Here is a 21,078-nt window from a genome sequence, read left to right as displayed (position 1 = left end):
GGTGGCACTGGGGCAAATGGCACAGACAGCTGGCACTGGGGACAGATGGCACTGACAGGTGGCACTGGGGCAAATGGCACAGACACCTAGCACTGGGGACAGATGGCACTGACAGCTGGCACTGGGGACAGATGGCACTGACTGGTGGTACTGGGGACAGATGGCACTGCCAGGTGGCACTGGGGACAGGTGGCACTGGGGACAGGTGGCAGTGGGGACAGGTGGCAGTGACATTGTGGGACCTTTATTTTATGTTTTTTTTACCTACTCACGCCGCTGCAGCCTTTCATCTCTCCCTCCTCACATGCTGTCTGTGTGAGGAGAGAAAGCCGGCGATGAGAGATGATCTCATATGTTTACATATGAGATAATCTCTCATTGGGCATGCCGATCGTGCTGTAAACAACCGCTGTGATTGGCTGTTTACAGCAATCTGTGACTGGTTGTGTCCAGGGGACATGGCGAGCACAGAACTTCACTGATGCGTGCTCGCGGGAGTGGGCAACGTGGAAGTAAACAGGAAGACGTCCAGGGACAGCCTCCCAGCAATTGGCGTCCGTGCTGCAGCCGTCTTTTGGCTATAGCACGGACACCTAGTGGTTAAGAAAGATTATCCACGGCCATTTATATATGGCTATCAACCCTGTAGGGGTAGCAGGAGTCGGTGAGTGGGGACCCTTGAGGGGGTGCACAAGAGTCACCTCATCTGCTGGGCACAAGAGTCACCTGTTTCGTTGAGCACTTGGTTATTTTGGAGCTTCACTAACCTTATAACAACATTATTGGTTTTTGGACTCTTTTATTTTTATTGTTATTTATATGCAAATTTATATGTTTGTCTGGTACACTTAATATTTTTGGCTTGTACACTTTATATATTTGTTTACTAGCCAGGACTGTCTAGACAATCCAGATCTTGGTTTTATCAAATGCTTTTGAGGGCAAAGGAGAGATCAAAGGCCTAATAGGTGCCAAATCTCGCAATAAAGAGGACCTGAAACTACCAATGCTATCACAAGGGATATTGTTAATCCCTTGTGATAGTAATAAAGTTGATCCAATGAAGTTGATTAAAAAAACACACACATGTGAGGTATCACTGTGAACATCAGAGTAAGAGCAATGATTCTAATGCCAGACCTCTCATTTAACTCTAAACTGGTAACCTGTAAAGGCTTTTAAATTATCACCTATGAATAAATGTATGTACCATAGTTTGTCCCTATTTCACGGGCATACGCAATTTTAAAGTGTGATATGTCAGGTATCTATTTACCTGGGGAAACATTATCTTTTATATTTTACCAAAAAATTGGGTATTATGTTGTGTTTGTGTGCACTAAAACTCAGTAAAGTTTATTTTTTTCCTGACAATTTGCATTTGATAAATATCTGCACGAATTTGTGCAATTGAAAATATTGCAAACAACCACCATTTTATTGTCCAGGACCTCTGTCATCAGAAAGTATAATGTTTAGGGGTTTTAGGCCATTTTCAAGCCAAAAATTTGTCAGAATCGGCCTGGACTGGAAGTAGTTAAGTAAAGGTTTCAATGAGAATAATTTGTTTTCAAATGTTTTACAAATTTTCCTAACTATAACCTAGAACGTAAAAATATATGTATCCAAGTCTGTTATAAAATTAAATCCTTATCTGTCACGGGAATAACAATCTATGATATGTTAGCCTAAACTACAAAACCTAAAAGGTGCATAACCCAGATATCACTGTAACAAAAAAAACGAATGAAAAAGGCTCTCAGACTCAAGGGTCTTATAGGGAAAAAAAGATTGTAGTGATTTCATTCCAAAGAGGTTCAGTTGGTGGTTATAGTAACTTTGAGCATCCAATTGCTTAGAAGAAAACTTAAAGAAATATTGTTTCTTCCACCCATGACTCAATGTTAAAAGTCAACATATGGTCAAGTTCACCTTATCTTACACTACAAAAAAATCAGATGCAGGATCACTTCACATCTCTTCTCCATATTTCATTGAACTTCACTCACTAGTAAACAGGCCCTTTGTGTCACATGGACATTGGAAACACAAACTCCTATGCAATAGAGAGACCCATCTGCGGCTAACAACAGATCAATCTGTCTACTAGTACATAGTGAATATGCCCGCCCATCCTTGATATATTCCCTAAGTTAATTTCATATTCAGTAATGACTCTTAAAGTCATCACTGAACACTGATCCTCACAAATTTGAGTCAGAAGATGTTATTCAATTCCTAGGATAATTCCTTCAGGAATATCACATAGAAATGAATGGATACAAGAAACCAATATTAAAGGAGTATATCTGTCAAGACAAAAATCACCTTTAAACTTGTATAATATAAGCTAATGTTCACAATGCCATTTTTTATTCAATACATGAGCTTTTAGAAATCCTTGTTTTGAGGTTTTAAACTCTACCATCTCCAATCCTCCTTTCTTTAACAACCAATGAAGCTTCTATATTAGTTCTGTTTGATCTGCAGTTTCCATGATGCTGCACATGACATCAGCCGATTGATGGCTTGGCAGTTTGGTTGACAGAAAAAGCAGCTTTAATGGTTATTATTCAACGCATGCCATGAAAGTAACAGTTTTGGGAAACCGTTGAATCTATGAGTTTATTTCTGCTTTAAAATTTACCTGGGTTGACTTCTTGCTTAGATTGCAGTCAGCAAGTCCAGAAAACCTAATAAAGACTTAAATTAAGTATATTATCCAAGCATGTTTTTGGAGTTATAGTATGCCAACACATACATATAGATTGTTGTCATTTCCACAAAACAAATGATGCCTAGAAAAAAAAAAGTGAATTCAATTTTTTCTGTTTATTGTTGAATTTAGCATTTTCTATATTGCGAAATATGGTGCACTCTGGTTTAGCATTGGCAATTTTGGATCCATTATACAGAAGCCATGTTTATATATCATCTTTCTTCCCATTTTGGAACCATATAGGAATAATAGTCCTGAATTGTCGTACATGTTATTATCAACATTACTATGCCTACAGTGAATGGACTACCTTAACCACTGAACTTTGTGCTTTTTGCATGTCTTCATCTTGCCCCTTTGGGAGGAGATGGCAGTAAACAGTTACTGTAATATGGTTTACTTGTGATATGACCAGAATATGATGGCTTTGATAATCCCCATTGTGACACCATTGTTTGACATATATTTGTACTATTAAGTATTTCATTGTTTGTCTAAATCTCTTTTCAATAAAAACCATTGGGAAATAATTTAACATTTTCCTGGGCCACCACAAGGCAGAATTTTTGTCTTGTAACTCTCTAAGTCGATTGTGAGTTTATGGAGCCAAAAATTCAGAAAAGGAACATGTGACACTGGAGCCTGTGGGGGCTATCAAAAGCCAATGGGCAAATCAGTCTAGCAGGGACTGATGTTCTAAATGTTATATTTAAAGCGTAACTCCACTTTTGCTGAGAAAAAAAACATTCCCCTCTGGGTGATCTATGTACATTGCAAGGATTATGACAACCTTTGTTGCAGATTCCTACCTTTTGTTATTCTGAAGTAATCCTTGTGTGTCTGTGCCTCTGTACTGAGTGGGTCTAATGGGAGGGCTTTCATAATTAACTGCCAGGTGTGCAGCTGCAGGACACCAATGAAGAAATCTGCTGGGCCTGCATCCTTTAGATGGGCTCCTATTGAAAATATCTCTCCAAAAATAAAAATTTTGTTGCAGGGGATGCCTGAATTCTGACTTGTATCTTAGGCAGACTTCTGAGAAAATGAGTGAGCCAATCACATAAGCAGGAAATTATGTTTCTGGGGAGTGGTCAGTACACACTGTGTACAGAACAACTCAATGTAGCCATATTGCAATGCATTTTCAGAAAATTACACTGACTTCGCATTGAAAAGGAAAGGTAATTTTTAATAACATTCAGTTACAATATGATTAGTGTTGAAATTATATATACTATATTATTTTTTCTTTAGTCACTATTTGTTTTCCCTGCAGAAGTGGAGTTACACTTTAAAACACGCACACGTACACGCATACGCACACACAAAGCTGGTCTTCTATTTTGTAGTATTGTCCTGTGCATTAGGGAGGGGGGATGTTACAACACAAACCTGTCCTGGGGTTTCACCAACAAAGAATACATTTGACAATTTCTGTAGGAGACAAGCTATTTATAAAGAATGTTTATTAACATATTAACTTTCTCTATTGGGGACGCAGCAGTCAATGTATCCAAGGGCATAAATGGCACCCTACAAAAATGCATTCTAAAAAAATCAATACTACGGGTGTTCAAAAGCTTGCTGTTCTATGATTTTCGATTTTTTACTTTTTTCAGGATGCAATGTGAAAATAATAATGCAGGCAGCTGTTTCAAATAACATGAAAAGAGGATAATGCATATAAAATGTTTAAAAGGAAAGAATGTATACTATTAAGACATTCAGAGAAAAAGAAAAATAGAGTAAATTTATGAGATGCGTACACAGCACAGAGCTTCTTTCATGTAGCATGTCTCACTTACTGATAGTGGAAGGAGGTTGGCCTGAATCTCAGTGGATCAATTAACAGAGGGACCTGTCCTTCAACAGAACAAGATCTATCTCATCATTTGCATATCACTGAAAAATATTACAAAGCTGAGATAAATACAGGTCGGATAATAACTCACTGCAGACTTGGCTTCATTCCTAGATTTCCTTGGCTGTTTGTCCTAATAAAGTGTCTCCATGGCTCTTATAGCATAGAAGGTTATTAGTGCCTGTCAATCAAACGAAAAGTGGAAGCTGGGGAAAGAGGAAAGGAAGAGAAAGGTGATGCGGAACCTCTCTTTTCAGTCATGCTGGGCAGGAGACAGGTATATACACAGAGAACAGGCCCTCTTGTTTCTGTGATAACTTTGCTTAAACAGTGTCAGAGCTCATTTATCATTACCAGCAAATGTATTAACGAAAAGTACACAAAGCATGGAATCAGCCCATAGTTTTTGGTGCATTTTAATCAGATATAGCAATGTTACCTCTATCAAGTAGATACTCAAAACCTGTATAGCTATTAATTATTATGTTAAAAGTCTTTAATTTACTGTTCTGTTTTCTTAATTAACATATCTCTACAACTGGAGCACATCTCTCTGTGTGCTTATTTTATAAGGAACAGAGTCTATAGAGTGATAATTGATATCATTGTCTCTAGACAATGGTTTACTAAATGAAATGACAATTATAACCAATTAAAATTCACTTTACATACTATTTCACCTATTTTGTATGAATTATGCATGACAGAGAAGAGCGTGTTTGGCTTCCAGCTTAAGATCACTGTGGCTGTCTGTGCTGGTGATGGACAGCTACAAGACGATTTTTTTTTCCACATGATCCTTTGCAAGAACACAGCCTAGATCTACTTTTAACTATTAAATTGTGATGTTACATAATATATTTTGCTTCTAAGTAAAGCTATCCTGTAGTTTCTTACTCACTCTCATTTTGCTGATGTACATAAGAGCAATTCATGTTTTGAAAAACAAATTAAATTGATATTTTACTGTATATATATGATTTGTAGCATTTGTAGGGTTTGTTAAAATAACAGTATTTTTCTGCTTTTTCACAACTAGGTTATCTATGCATGAAAGCTGCATTTGCTTATCTCCCTCTAGAATGCTAGTGACTTGGCTGGTATGCTGATCCAGTGGCTCCAATGCTTTGACTCACTGCCCTGGAACAAAAATGCCAATCAAAGTTTTAGACTTCACACTGGCTTCACTTGCTACATGCTTGTGCTAGGTCCGTGACTCATAAAATACTGAAGCCAGATACAAACAGGGAACTAGCATTTTTAGGAGGGATGTCAACAATGACATCTGTCTCCTTTCAGAGAACCCAAGCAGCACTAAGCAGCACCATAGACAATACCTGTTAAACTAGGACACATTGTCAAGGTGAATATTTAATTTCCAGTAAAAGCAGGGAGGATTTGAAAGTAACTTGGTAGGACAGAAATAGGAGAGTTGCAATTCTTGATTTATTGCTAAAGGCAGAGGCTATAAGCCTATCACTGTGATCCTAGCTGTGCTATATAGGCCATCACTGACCTGTTATGACTATGTAGTCCATGACAGTTAAATGCATATGTTCATCATGGTCATTAAGTAAGTGATAAAGCCAGAATCATGATGACTGCCTCAGAGATAGCCCCTTCAGAAACAAACCAGCAATGGTAAATCCCATATCTCCATCTTTAAAAAAGGACTTAAATATTGTATATTTTGTAAAAGCTGGAAACTGTTTGCATTAATTTCTTACACTAAGGTATTTTGGTCCATATAGATATTTGTTTTTTTAATTTTGGATAGCGTGAAGATAGATTAGAATGATTGACAGTTTTTGTGGCTGTCTATGCCCCCATTAAGGAAACTCACCCTCTCTATTTGTCTTATTTACTATTATCGTTAAGAGTGAAAGTAAAACAAAATATCACATTTGGGGTTGTCCCCAGAAACGTAATAGGGAGAAATCTTCCAATTGTGGCATTCATTCTGAGGGTCCCCAAGGAAGTCCTTAATTTGTAGGGATTTCTCATTTCCTGGCTATGGGACAGAAAGTGAAAGGAAATCTCCACAATGGGACACAGAGGGTGAAAAAAAATCCAACAGGGGTTACAACCCTCCATCCCTCCATCGCTCTATCCAAAATGAAAAAAAAAAGTTTTGCCCATAGTTCTACTTTAAGGGTATTACATGTTGGCAAACATATGAATCATACAAGGTTGTCAAAAACAGCTGCATCATATAAGTCTAACGGGCAAGTTGGTGAACATGAAAAAATATTTTTTGTTGCTCCTATAGAATGTAAGTTAAATTGCCTAGCAAAAAATAATCAGCATGGTTCAAAAGGCAAAAACTGACTATCATTTGAGAAAGTCCAAAGCTTATGAAACAAGTTATAAGGAGGGACCTTAGCACATATAGGTCACAGTTTGTCAGAGCGGTGAGGTGTGGAGAGCCTGCTTTCACATTCCTCTCTGATTATGAACAGTACCATGGAGTTTATATATAGAAGTTGATAAGTCCTGTGCAGATTGTTGCAGCTTTACATGTGATTGTTATGTTTTATGGATCTTAATACATTTAGGATTTGTGACAGTTTTACCTTACGTGGATATTCCTATTTATTTTAATAGCTTCTCCTTAAAATACAAGCAAGAAGGTATAGTGGAGATATGAAGAAGGAAACACATAACTTCTGTGTAAAACATTTTTTACCTGAAAGTCTAGTAAAGTCTACAGCTCAGCACTTACTGATTTATTTGATTATGGGTTCACAAAAGGATCACAAAGAACATGCTATGTTGCATTTGTTTTAAGAAACTTAAAGTACAACTAAAGGCAGCATGCTCATTGTAATAAACCCTTCTATAAACACCTTCAAAGTTACACAAGGTAATAAATATGACAAACAATTTTATGATTTTCCTACCATTTAGATGCAATTGTGGTTTCTAATCCCTCTGATCATTATACTTGCTTGATAATGCTAGTGACGGTGGGAGGAGTTCAGCAGAACAAGCATGTAATTTCCTTTCACTGAGCTAGCTTCTGCATGTTCCACCGGGAACTACATTTCCCACAGGGTCCCTATGCCTTGTATCATGCCCAGTCTATTTTACATAACACACGCCCATCTGTCAATCAAAAGCTGGGAGTGTGTTATGTAAAACAGAGTCAGCAGGATCTGAGGTGACAAGCTCAGTAGAGATAGGAAGGAGTGGGCGGAGCTTAGGCAGGACATGGGTTGGATAATGGGACGGTCATGCAAGGGAGTGGGAGGAGCATTGGGGAAACTTCTGTGATGCCTGAGATGAAAGAGCAACTCCCCCAATGATGTCAGGATGGCACGGTGTAGTCTATACAGAGCAGCATCAGGCAAATGGGGACAACAGAAGGATTCAGAGAAAGAGGAAGTGTAGTTGTCTCCTGATTACAGGAAATGAACATTAAAGATTTCAGCTGCAGGGGGATTTTAAAAACAACCAGTGACATATTTAACATATTACAGATTTACATCACATACTAATTTTTTTCATTTTGACCATAGCTTGGTGTCTAATTAGTTCATTCACAAGAGACACTGTGTAAAATTACTGCTAATAAAGACAAAGGATGCCCTTGGGATAACGAGCCCTTAGGATCCTGTTTTCAGTGTTGCTTCTTCATTGTAGTGGGCATTTTAGCTTTTAAAGAGCTGACTGGTGTAGATGCTGTGTCAGTGTGCTACTGCACGGTGAGTTGTCCCAGTCCCACATTCCCGTCCCCCATTTATTTCTTAGATTTTATCATTAAACTGCTTAGATGACATTACGTTGGTAAAAACAATTTTTAGATTGTGCTTTTTTTTGTTTTGGTGTGTTTAGGGCAACCTAAATTATTTAATTTAGCATTTTTTTTAATTAGTATTGATTTCATATTTTGTGTGTATTTAAAGGGTAACTCCACTTTCGTGGGGGGAAAAATAGCAAATAAATAAAAATAATATAGTGTATACAATTGTGATGCAAGTCATATTGTAATTGAATGTTGTGAAAAATTACCTTTGCTTTTCAAACTGCACATCTGTAATTTTCTGTAAAATGCAATGCAATATGGCTACCTGGAGGAGTTATGTACACAGATGGTGTACAGAACACCCCCAGAAACATAATTTCTTGCTTGTGTGATTGGCTCACCGATTTTCCCAGAAGTCTGCACAAGATACAAGTCAGAGTTCAGGCATCCCCTTCAGCGAAAATGTAATTTTTGGTGAGATATTCCCAATAGGAAATCAAATCTAAAGGGATGCAGACCCTGAAACTGCAGCAGCTGGTTGATAATATGAAACCACTCGCATTAGATTCACTTTCTACATGGACACACACACACACACACACAGTGATTTCTTCAGAATAACAAAAGGTAGGAATTCTGCAAAAATGGTTGTTAAAATCCTTGTACTGTTCATTGATTACCCAGAGGGGAATGTCTTTTTCTCAACAAAAGTGGAGTTACTCTTTAATAATTGTTTTGTGTACTGTCACTTTAACATCTAGAGATCACTTTTTTCTCTGCCTTTTTTCTTTTAATGGAAAAAATACTATGAGGCTATTCATTTTGCTTTCCCTGTCAAGTTCAACACATTTCACCAAAAATGCTGAAATTTCAATGAAATCCCCATGGTTTTTTAATGAGGTTTGGGGAAAATTCAAACTTTTTAGTTTTGCTGCGAGAGCTTGAGATCATCATGCAGTTTGTACACATTAGTCTGCAACACATTCATACGCAAAGTTTACGTTCTCCCTCATTCTCATGGATTGCAGCTGAGTATGCCCAAATCTGACCTCACCATCTGCACATAACAGTAGTACTTATGGTTCCTGAGACCACACAGTTATCTTCCAACAGTCAGCTATTAAGTAAGAAAATTCCCCATGCAGCTGAGCTTTCCATGGACTTCCTCTGAGTTTGACTCAGTCTGGTCATTATCTTTTGACCTCTCTTATGAATAATATATTTAAACCCACTGGACTTCCACTCATTGGATGTCTTTCATTTATCAAAATGTTCACTGAAACGCTAGAACCTAATGTACAACAAATTCTAGGGCTTTAGCCGTTTGTAAACACAGCAACTACCATGTTTGGCACCTATATTCATGTCTTGGTCATAATTGTTAAGATCACACATCTTTACCATTCTAATGTTAGTTGAAGCCAAAAAAGAACCTTTTGACTGTCTGCAAACAAGTGTGTGTGTAGCTTTAATTTACACTATTCAAATTCCTTAGCTCTTTTACTAAACATAAAAAAGATGTTCTTTTTCATCTAAAGTCTATTCTGAATGCAAAATGTTTTTCCTAATCTAAAAGATCAGTGCCATAACAATTAAGCATACTAAATGAGAAAAGGAAACACTAATTGTAAAAGAAGTTTAGTGGTAAAAAAGTTAAAAATGTCCTTTGGCTTTGAGTAATGCCTAGCAAAATGCATTCACATACATCCACAAACACGTACAAATCATGAACCAATGAGAACCCATGTTGGCTCCCCAGAAGTGAACATCTATCAAGATATTATGATGGTAATGAACTTTTAAGCGGAAAAATGTATAAAGTATTTTCAGACATTGAACTCCAAACCAGTACAGGTAATCTGAGGAGTGAGCTTCATTCAGCTGATCATCCTGGGTTAAAGGAGTGAGGAAAATTCCACTGGCGGACATTTACTACTATTAAAGGTTTTTTTTTTTCTTTAAGTTCTAAAAATCGAATTAATTTCAACTGACAAAAAAGCTTGGGTTAACAGCTATCAATCCCCTCTAAAGCTTTTTTGAGAACTCTGTTTTTGGAGATGTTGTAGTAATAGTGCAAAAGACAGATTTCTTCTTTCCCATAAAAGTGGTCCATATGTATATCTTTTATCACCAACAAGCTATGTGTTATGTGTAAATTCCAGTATTAAATGAGTGGAAACAAAAGCACTAGTTAATAGATTAATAAAAATCATTTAGGTGATTAATATAATTTGCTTTGGCAATATTACATTTCCTAGTGGTTCTCGGAGAAGTTTGCTGGGCACGTCAATTTGTTTTCAGCTATTGTAAAATTGGATATCTTGGCTTTTATCCAAATAATGTTCTTCATTTGCATATCTTTGTTATCATTTCAGGTTCTCAGAACATACTGTGGACTATCACACCATCTGTACCCAGATCCTCACATCCAAACACAAATTAAAAATGAAACTGTAAAATTTGCAAGGAAACAATACAGACCTTTTATCTTATTCAGGCTCTGATTTTTATTTTCAAAAGGGGAACTTCCATAGAACAAAGCATAAAAAAATATATATTTTTTTATTAATTGGACTGGCATCAAGCACACATACATTATATTGTTTATTTTTTAACTTACAAAGGGAATGCTTAACTTGAAAGGGTCTTTGTATATGACATTCAGATTTTGACATTTGCCATGAAAGTATATAAAAATCTGAGAATTGTTTTCACATATACACATTATAAGCCATGTTAAGCAACTATTAGAAGTATTAGCGATTTATATATTTATTTATTTTACTTGCCCTGCTTTTTAGGCTTTATTTACACGGCCATAAAAAATGTATATACAAGTGTTTTTTTTATTTATGGATCTGACGGCAGCTGCATTGTTCTCAATAGAGCCATTAGCACAGGTGAGTAAACATGAGATGCTTTCAGATTCAAAACAAAGAATCCAAAATATGTGTGTAAGAACATGCACTTTACGTGCTTACACATGTATACGCATTTGTGGGCCTGTAAATTAAGTCTAAACAAAGGGTGAAAATTAGTTGTCATAAAAACAAATTATGTACAAAAATTATAAACAGTCATTGTTACATGTTAAAATGCATCTATACGCAAGTATTTTACTGATCATTACGCAGGAACTTTTCTGTCCTAGAAATCACATCAGTAACATTTTTACAGCCATGTGGATGAGGCCTAAGAAACACTTTAACATGTGTTTAAGTAGATATGAATTCTAAAGTAATATTAAAGGGTAACTTTTTTAACACACAAATCTATACTGCCTCCCCAACTCTGCCCTCCTCATCAAATAGTAACACAGATCTGAGAAAAGTTCCCATGTCTTTAACAAATGTGCCCATCCTATTTCTTTTCTAGGCTGTGGTAGTCTTTAAAAACACCTTCACGGCCGAAGGGGTTGTACCGGGGTGATGTCTACAATTTTTTAGAGTCGGCGGTCTGCTTTTTTGGGATAACAACCAATGCAGCTAGCAGCTTCTTGGTTGTTATCCCAAGGAGCTGCCTTCTGGGGCTCGCCAGGGCTCTCCCATCCAACGGGAGGACCAAGTGACCAGTCAGCACATCCTCTAGCTGGCCGATGACCCAAACAAAGGCAGAATCAGCTTTGATTGGGTCTCGGATCTAGTAACCCAGAAGTGCCAAATTTAAAAATATTACAGCATTTAAAACTACCAAACTTGGTGTTTTGAATGCATTTAAGAGCAAAGGAGGGATTTGTGGTCTTTTAGACCAGTAGTTCCCAACCCTGTCCTTGAGTGCCCCCAACAGGCCATGTTTGCAGGTTTTCCTTTATCTTGCACAGATGCTTTAAATCAGAGTCAATGGCTTGGTATTTTGAACAACTATTTTAGAGAAATTCCAAAAGCATGGCTGTTGGAGGTACTTGAGGACAGGGTTGAGAACCACTGTTATAGACCCCAGGTCTCTCCATAAGGAGTACCTGTCACTGACTATTACGGTCACAAGGGATGTTTACATTCCATTGAACCATCAAGTGTAAACGGTGATCAAACCACACATGTGAGGTACGGACAAAAAGATTGGATGGCAGCACTCCCACACGACGGCTATGTGAACAAAAATCCATAAAAACAACCAAGCACAGACAGGCAGGGGGCTGACAAGGTTAACACATTTCACATGGAATCAGTGCTTGATCAAAACCCTCTGCCTGTCTGTGCTTGGTTGTTTTTATGGGTTTTTGTTCACGTTAATAAAGCTGTATTGCATTGTGTGGGAATGCTACCATCCAATCTTTTTCTTTGTATCGATTTCTGTTAGCAGTGACAGGACATACACCCCACTACCTGCATCATACCAGGTGGATCATGGCTGTAGTTACTCACTTGTGAGCAGCGGAACTTTGCTATCATGCATGCGAGGTATCGATGCAATTTTTAGAGTAAGAACAACAAGACCTCCTCCTTATTGCTAAACTGGTAACCCGTAGACATTTTTAAAGTGTCGCCTATGGAGATTTTTAAGTACCGTAGTTTGTCGCCATTCCACGAGAGTGTATCATTTCAAAGCATGACATGTTAGATATCTATTTACTCGGTGTAACTTTATTGTTTTGTTTTTCTTTAATTCATGAAAGTGTATTTAAAAATTGCGTTTGAAAGACCACTGTGCAATTACAGCAGGACATAAAATATTGCAACGATCTCCATTTTAGTTAAGTAGGTCTGATAGTTAGAAGGCACCTATTTCCTGTATATACAACCAATTTCCACATCCTGCTACTATGTGCTAGATAACTAGCCGGTAAAATCTTTAGTGCTAGCAGGGTTTAGGCAATATTCACACTAGCTTGCACAGTAAAACATAGCCCCTCGATTTCATAAAGACTGGCACAGACAGATTTTGTGAAAGTGTCTGGCATGCATTCTAGAAGTGATGTAGCATGCACCAAATTCATGTACCTGTCTAGAACTTGTTCTTGACTTTAGCACATGCTGCACCAATTTTAGAACCCATGTGAGGCACGTTCACAAAATCTGTTTCTGTATGGCAAAAGAAAGTTGGTCTTAATTAGCTCCACTTTTAAAATGCTGCATTTTTCAGCACTGCACCTCACTGCATATCACAGTAGTAATGTGGTGTGAACAGGGTACACAGTTCACAACTGTGTTCTATATATCCTAGTGAATACCAGCAGCCAATGTGGAAAAATTCAGGTCACCTCACATAGTATGAATGAACCTTTATATTACCTCTCTCTGCTCAGCAATGCCCTGCTTCTCTGTGCTCTGCCTCCCACTCAGATAGCATTATGTGAAGACTCTTTCCTTCAATAAAAGTACTGCAATACCCTTCCAAGTCAACTTGGGAGGGTATTGTCAACTAATAGATAAGATTCCTTACTCTGATTCCTTACTCTGTCTAAAGCTTTGTACACACAATGAGATTATTGGACAATAATCTAGTCTCTATATTGAAAAGAAATAGGTTATTAACCCCCCTGGCGGTATTCCCGAGTCTGGCTCGGGGTGGAAGTTTTACACCAAAAGCAGTAACCCCGAGCCAGACTCGGGACTGCATCACTGTATGCAGGAGGAGGTTTACTTACCTTCTCCCTTGGATCCAGCGATGTCCCCCCGATCATCCTCCGCTCGATTCATCACGGAGCCGATATCCATTCCCTTGAATTCAAATTCAAAAAGTGAAACACACAGTATACATACAGTATGATGTAATCTTACAGATTACATTGCTGTATGTAATTATTTCACATCCCCTTTGTCCCTAGTGTTCTGTCCAGTGTACTACATGCAGTTTTATATTATAAAAACTGTTCTTTATGCCTGGAAACTGGAGATTGTCCATAGCAACCAAAACTGTCCCTTTACATCAAAAATGGTTTTAGACCAGCTAGAAAACAGCGATAATAAATTGGAATCACTCCGTCATCAAATATTGAAAAGTAATGCCAGTGACAATTCTGCAACTGAGCAAATGTCAGTGTTTTTGATTTGATTACATTATTGAAAATTGTGTATTATTGTTATATTATTATTTGGTATAATTATTTATAGTTATTTATTATATTATAATTTATGATTAAATTTTTCAAACTTTATCATACCCGAGATGTCTGCTAGACTCTGGTTTGGACAGATTTAAGCGAGTTACTCCTAAGAATTACAGGACTACAATATAAAACGCCAAATTTTCATGCAAAATAATTGTACCGCTTTTAGCACCTAAAATCCGAAATAATCGTACCGCCAGGGAGGTTAAAGTATGAAAATTCTTGTTTGACAGAATAAAAATTTGGAAGTGAGGTAATGTATTTTCGGACAAAAACTGTGCTAATTAAATGAAAGTCATACGATATGGTATCATACAGGAAAAAAAGTGTTTGTCTCTTCTGAAAATTTTGGACAAAATCTGTGTACTATCAATCAGATTATCATAGATCACTTCAAAAGCGATATTTTTTGTACGATTTTCTGATCGTATGTATGGGCCTTAACACTTACAAATTAAATAAAACAAACTCCACTACTGCTGTGACTGTATTCAAATGATATTTCTGAAAAGTACTGTTTAAAGTGATATTAAAGTATATATTTTTTTAAATAACAAACATGTTATACCCAAATGCTTAGAGCAGTCCTCGATCCACCTCTTTTTGGGTCCCCCACAGGCACTCCTGTCTCCTCTCTTCTCAGTGTGCCATCATAGGAAGCCACTTCTTATTCTGGCACATCTGCGGACTCGATCCAGCCATGCTGTCTGCGTCCATAAATACAGACAGCACAGTTTAGCCCCACCCCCTGCTCCCTCATCACAGGATTTCACTGACAACAGCAGGGGCCAGCAACTCCTGCTGCCTCAGCAAAGCCTGTGAGAACTGGGAGAGCCGCTAGAGGCAGACACAGTGTTTATTGTGCTTATTTGATGTGGTTATTTCATTAGAATAACACTGCATCTTTCATTTGTTGTGCAAGCATCCATGACAGGGAAGTTTCTTGCTCCCCTGTCACAGATCATGCAGGCACCCACAGTCTCGCCCACACTAGCTCTCGTAAGCACATTACATGCACAGGTAGACATGTATAATGTCCTGATAGACCCTCCAACTGACCCCAGCTAGGGGTGCTTCTAAAGGAGACCCTGTGATGACATCATCAGGATTTTAAATTAGAATAGCTCCATAAATGTGCAATGTAATGAGAAATAATTTTCTTCACTATTGAATAGGGTAGGAGAACAGGCTTTTAGTGGATAATTGCTGCCTGCAGTTCAGCGTGAAAAGAACAAAAATGTTATTTAAGCTAATTGGGTAAAATTATCCAGGTTCCCTGAACTGGCATACTGAATGAGTCTAATGATAAATTGTCATAATGTGCAGAGGTTTTGATATAATATATGATACAGTATATATGATCATTATCAATAAGAATGAAAAAAAAGCTACATTTGGAATTTTTGAACCCTTGCTCCTGATATATATTTATAATAGAAATCTACAATTATCATTTGCTGTCATCAGAGTTTCACCCATGAAAAAAAATTGGCAGTATTCCTGACATATATGAGAGGAGTTTTACAGACATTGGCTCAGAATTCGAATTTTAAGCAGAATTAGTATTTTATTATTATTTTTTTAATCATATGAGGGAACAGTGAATAGAATAATACCAACTGCAGACGATTCACCCCATTCATCAACAAAGATGTAGGCTTTGCCAGCATGTGGTGGGAGGAACAGGTTGGTCTCGCAGTATTGTGTGGGAGATCTGTCTCAACAGAGGCTGTTCATGCTGATGATTGCAGTGCTGCCATTTCAAACAATATCAGTAATACTGCCTCCAGGTCTTATGCTGTTGATATCTTTCAAGATTCTAACTACAGCGAAATGAACAAACGCACATTTGGGAATGCCATAGTCAACAATGATAACAATGTGGCTTTATATACCACAAAAATAAATGATGATGCAGTACATCCTCTTGGATGGCAAAGCTGATCTTGAAGCAGATTGCCTAATAAAGCATGACAGACCATAAATATCACTTAGCACAATCAGTAGTAGTACTTATATTGTCCATGTAAGTTCACATTTTTATAATAATAAAGAAGGCTTTGATATGTGCATTTTTCTTTATCCAATTTTGTTCTTTCCATTAGGAGTAGTACACACAACTGTTTCAAGAGAGCACACAGCCTTGTTCTGATCGAAAGTTGCTTTTTGAGAATGGGCAATAGCTAAACATTCAGGGCAGAAGATGTATAAGGAGAGTTATAAGATGAAGAGCTGTTGGATGTAGACAGTATAATAGCTGAGGAGTTTATCGGGGACAGACCTATGGAGTTTTGGAGTTGTTGAAGAGACAGACTGTAGTTGCTGAACAAGAGTTGCAGGATGAAGTTTTTGATGGAAAAAGTCTTTAGGGATTAAGTGTGGATGCTAAAGAGCTGTTAGCAGTAAAAGGCATGGATGTGAAGAACTGCTAGTTGAACAGTGTCAGACCAAAAGAGTTTGTGAAAGGTTACAAGGTACACATTCCCCATGAATTGTGTAAATAAGGTAGCTGAGATTTTTTAAATGAATAGAACAGAAATATGCAGATATTAGTGTAGATCAGGGGTCTTCAAACTATGGCCCTCCGGTTGTTCAGGAACTACAATTCCCATCATGCGTAGTCATGTCTGTGAATTTCAGAGTTGTACAATGCCTCATGAGATATGTAGTTCTGCAACAACTGGAGGGCCGTAGTTTGAGGATCCTTGGTGTAAATAATCAAAATTCTACTGTTTAACCTGCTAGAATGGTCAAGGTAGCAAAAGCATCTTTTTGACTGCATTGTTTTGGTTTATATAAACATCTGCAGCTAACAGCCTAGCTTATAAAGAGTGCCTTTAGTTGACTTCAAAAAGTCACAGTCAATGCTCTTCACATTTTCAAATGTAAAACGGCAGACCTCCTCTGTGATGATGGCAGTCTCAGATCCCGCTACTGCCACCAACAGGTGAAGATGGAGCTCTCAGCCTCACAGTTAACAGAGATTTTTCACTTAGCAGGAAAACAATCTAAGTGCCAACACACTGAGACTATTCATCCCTGGGGTCAGGTAACTCCTCAATTAACCCTTTCCCCAAACAAACATTATCTGTAGCTTAAATGGAAGCAATCATTGTTCAAAACCTTAGTAATGGTAGGTTATCCTCGCGCTATAGTGGTAAAGTTAGAGCAGGTTGGTGTGGTTGCAGCAGAAAACACCGACAGAGGTGCAAACCCTCCCCTCAAAGTGACAGTAAATAGTAAATAGATGGTGTTGCGCTCCACATAAAATAAATTAAGTCTAATAACACAATTAATAAATAATCTCATAAAATCTTGAAAACGCACTCATGTGATTAAAATTAAAATCACTAAATAATCGCATAAAATCTTGAAAATGTGCTCATGCGATTAAAAATTCCATTAATTCTAGAATAAATACCAAGTGAATAATACAGTGCTTGAAGCTATTTCCTACTAATATTCATAAAATGAAGAAGCTAAAATAATCTATATACTCGTGATAAAGTGACAAGAAAAAAAATCGCAAGTCTTAAAATTATCAACAAAATCGTGACATCAAACAAATCTGTGTCAGTCCATGAAAGTGCATACAAGTGCCAGCAATATGTGCAAAAAAGAGTATATATAAAAATATACAATAAAAATATAAAAAACGGTGTATGAAAAAATTATTATCACAAAATGCAAAAGATAGTAGTCCAGCAAACGTGATAAAAAAATGTCTCTAAATAAGTGTACAAAGGCTAAATCATAAAGTTCATGCAGAAGATGAAATAAATCCACGCTGTGCTATGTGAGGAAATGAATCCTATGAACAACCCCGGGATGATTCCACCAGTGATTTTTCAGCTCCTTAAACGTGGGTGCTCACACACTGAGTGCAGTGGGTACCTTACCTCACTGCTGTCAGTAAGACAGCAAAATACTCCAGTGCAGCAGTTGTGTCCTCAAATGGGGTGTATATCCTCAGTAGGTATAGGGGAACTTCAACACTTTGCGGTGTATATCCTAAATGTAGTATGGGCGCCCCCAAAACCTTTTCCTCCAGATATTCCGCAAGGGATCGCAAATCAGACCCAAGAAAGAAAGAGGGGTGCTCCAATAGTGAAGTACGTTCACACAAATACTTTATTATAAAAAGGAACTAAGTCCTGGGTACTCACACTTATACAGTAACAATCAAGCGGTTTTTTCACTAACAAACAACGAACGGCTTCCTCGTTCGTACCCCGGACGTCACTTCCGGTATCCTCCTAGGCCAATCCTACGCGTATCGTCATTGATCACGTGACTTCATCAGGGACTAATGCATAGGAGGTGGACGAACGTTTAAATAGTCTTTGTAATGGGCGGCCATTTTCCTGTAGTCAATCCTATTTACTACTATTCGCAGGCACGACTCTAGTTAGACGGCCATTTTGTGATAGACTACCTTCTCGACCGGTTCTTGTGCGCTTCACGGTCGTATTTTCTATAGATACAGAAATAGTCTATTCGTGTATTAGGTAGATCTGTGTCCGCTTACCTGGCTTCAAGCCTAATTGGGACATTTGGTGGTTATGTTTATTCAAACAATAACCCGGGATCTACCTAATAGCATTCTTAATGTCAGTGGCAATGTAAACACATTCGCTTGCTATTGGAACGACGGGACCACAGTTCGTTCGTGAGCTGGTTTAAAATTAAACTTAAAATTGAACTAGTATTGTAATAGGAAATAGAAAATTCATAAAAAATTATAAAATTATAAAAAATGGCTTGAGATGGAGGGTAATGTGCGAATTATTAGATATTCTTTAATTGGTAAAAAAACATATTGACTCTAAATCTTTCCTATAAATTAAAATATTGGTACTGGTTAATAAGTAAAATATCTAGAATAGTGTGACATAGTATTTTTCATATTAAGATAAAATAAAATTAAAATTGCTCCCGACACTTTAAGCGATGATCAAGATATCAAAAGGACGCATATATATGCGATTTGGGGGATGGGTACCGGAAATGAAGTCCAGAGTTCCAAACACACCCCTTTCAGTATATCATTGTAGAGTACAGTAACAGGCAAGATGTTGTATGTCATAATGCTTTAAATATATAAAATTCAAATTCATAATAAAATATCTAAAATTACCTAAAAATCGCTGATAAAACAGTTAAGATCAAATTCTATGTTGAGTCCTTGAGGTGTGAAAGTGTCTAAGGTAAAAATCCATTTAGATTCTAGCTGGCTGAGCGTTCTCACTTTATGCCCCCCCCTCCAATGCTTTCTGTAGGGCTCGATCCCCCAAAATGTGAGGTGGGTGGGATCCTTATTATGGTGTGTTAGAAAATGTTTTGACACACTGTGTTTGTCAAATCCATTAATTATATTTTTAATATGTTCCTTTATGCGAACCCTCAGCGGTCTCTTGGTGCGGCCTACATACTGTAGGCCGCAACTGCATTGTAGGACATAAACGGCCCCTTCAGTGTTACAACAAATAAACTCTTTAATATCGTAGGAATTCCCAGTGCTTGTGGAGCTAAATTTGAATCTTTTTTCTGGTGGGCGTTTTGTTTTTGTACACGCGAAACACCGCTTGCATGGAAAAAAACCCTTTCCTGTGAAAAAGGTCACACCATTGTATGGTGGGTCAGGAACATTCCGGACGATCTTATCCCTCAATGTTGGTGCCCTTTTGTACACGAACTTGGGAAATTGGGGTAGAAGGTCTTTTAGATGCACATCTGAGCGTAAAATATACCAGTACTTTTTAATAATTGCCTCTATTTTCTTATATTGGGCATTATAATTCAGAACGATTGGTACTTTGCCTGCTTCCAGCTTAGGGATTTGTTTGTCTTTAATCATCTCCATGCGATCCATATTTCTAACTTCTAAAATTTTCCTTCTAATTTCTTCGTCTTTATATCCTTTATTTGTGAACCTATGACCAATCTTCTCTGCTTGTGTCAGATATTCTTCCGTTTTTGTGCAATTTCTGCGCAATCGCATCAGCTGCCCTTTTGGAATATTGCACAACCAGTTTTTGTGGTGGCAGCTCATGATTGGCAAATAACTGTTTTTGTCCACATTCTTAAAGTGCGTTCTTGTGCGTAGAGTTTCATTTTCTTGCAATATTTCTAGATCAAGAAAAGAGATGGATTCGCTATTAACTACCCATGATAATTTAATATTTCTGTCATTGCGATTCAGTGTCTCCAGGAATAAGGTTAGGCTATCTATGTCTCCTTTCCAGAGTATGAGGATGTCATCTATATACCTCTTATATAATATTAACTCTTCAGGTTTGCCAGGTAGTATCGCATCCTCTTCCCATTGAGACATATAAAGACAAGCTACACTGGGCGCAAACTTCGCTCCCATCGCAACTCCAGTTTTTTGGTAGTAATACTCGCGATCATACCAAAAATAGCTGTTCTTGAGGCAAAAGTCCAAACATTTCACTAAGTATTTTCGCTGTACGCATGGCAAAGTACTGTATTTCCTTAAGCCCCACTTCACTGCCTCACACGCTTGATGGTGTAGGATTATTGTATATAGTGACGAAACGTCTGCAGATGCCATAATCCATGGGCCTTCCTCTTTTGGTAGCCCTTCCAAAATTTGTAATACTTGTTTGGTGTCTCTGAGGTACGCTTTTGTTTGTTTGACTACTGGTTGAAGATATTTATCGATATATTCCCCCATTCTAGAG

This window comes from Lithobates pipiens, unplaced genomic scaffold (genome assembly GCF_037356315.1).
Source record: "Lithobates pipiens isolate NorthernLeopardFrog02 unplaced genomic scaffold, aLitPip1_a1.2 Scaffold_16, whole genome shotgun sequence".
NCBI lineage: Eukaryota > Metazoa > Chordata > Amphibia > Anura > Ranidae > Lithobates > Lithobates pipiens.
The sequence above is the reverse complement of the archived record's forward strand: the minus strand, read 5'-3'. Positions refer to the sequence as shown.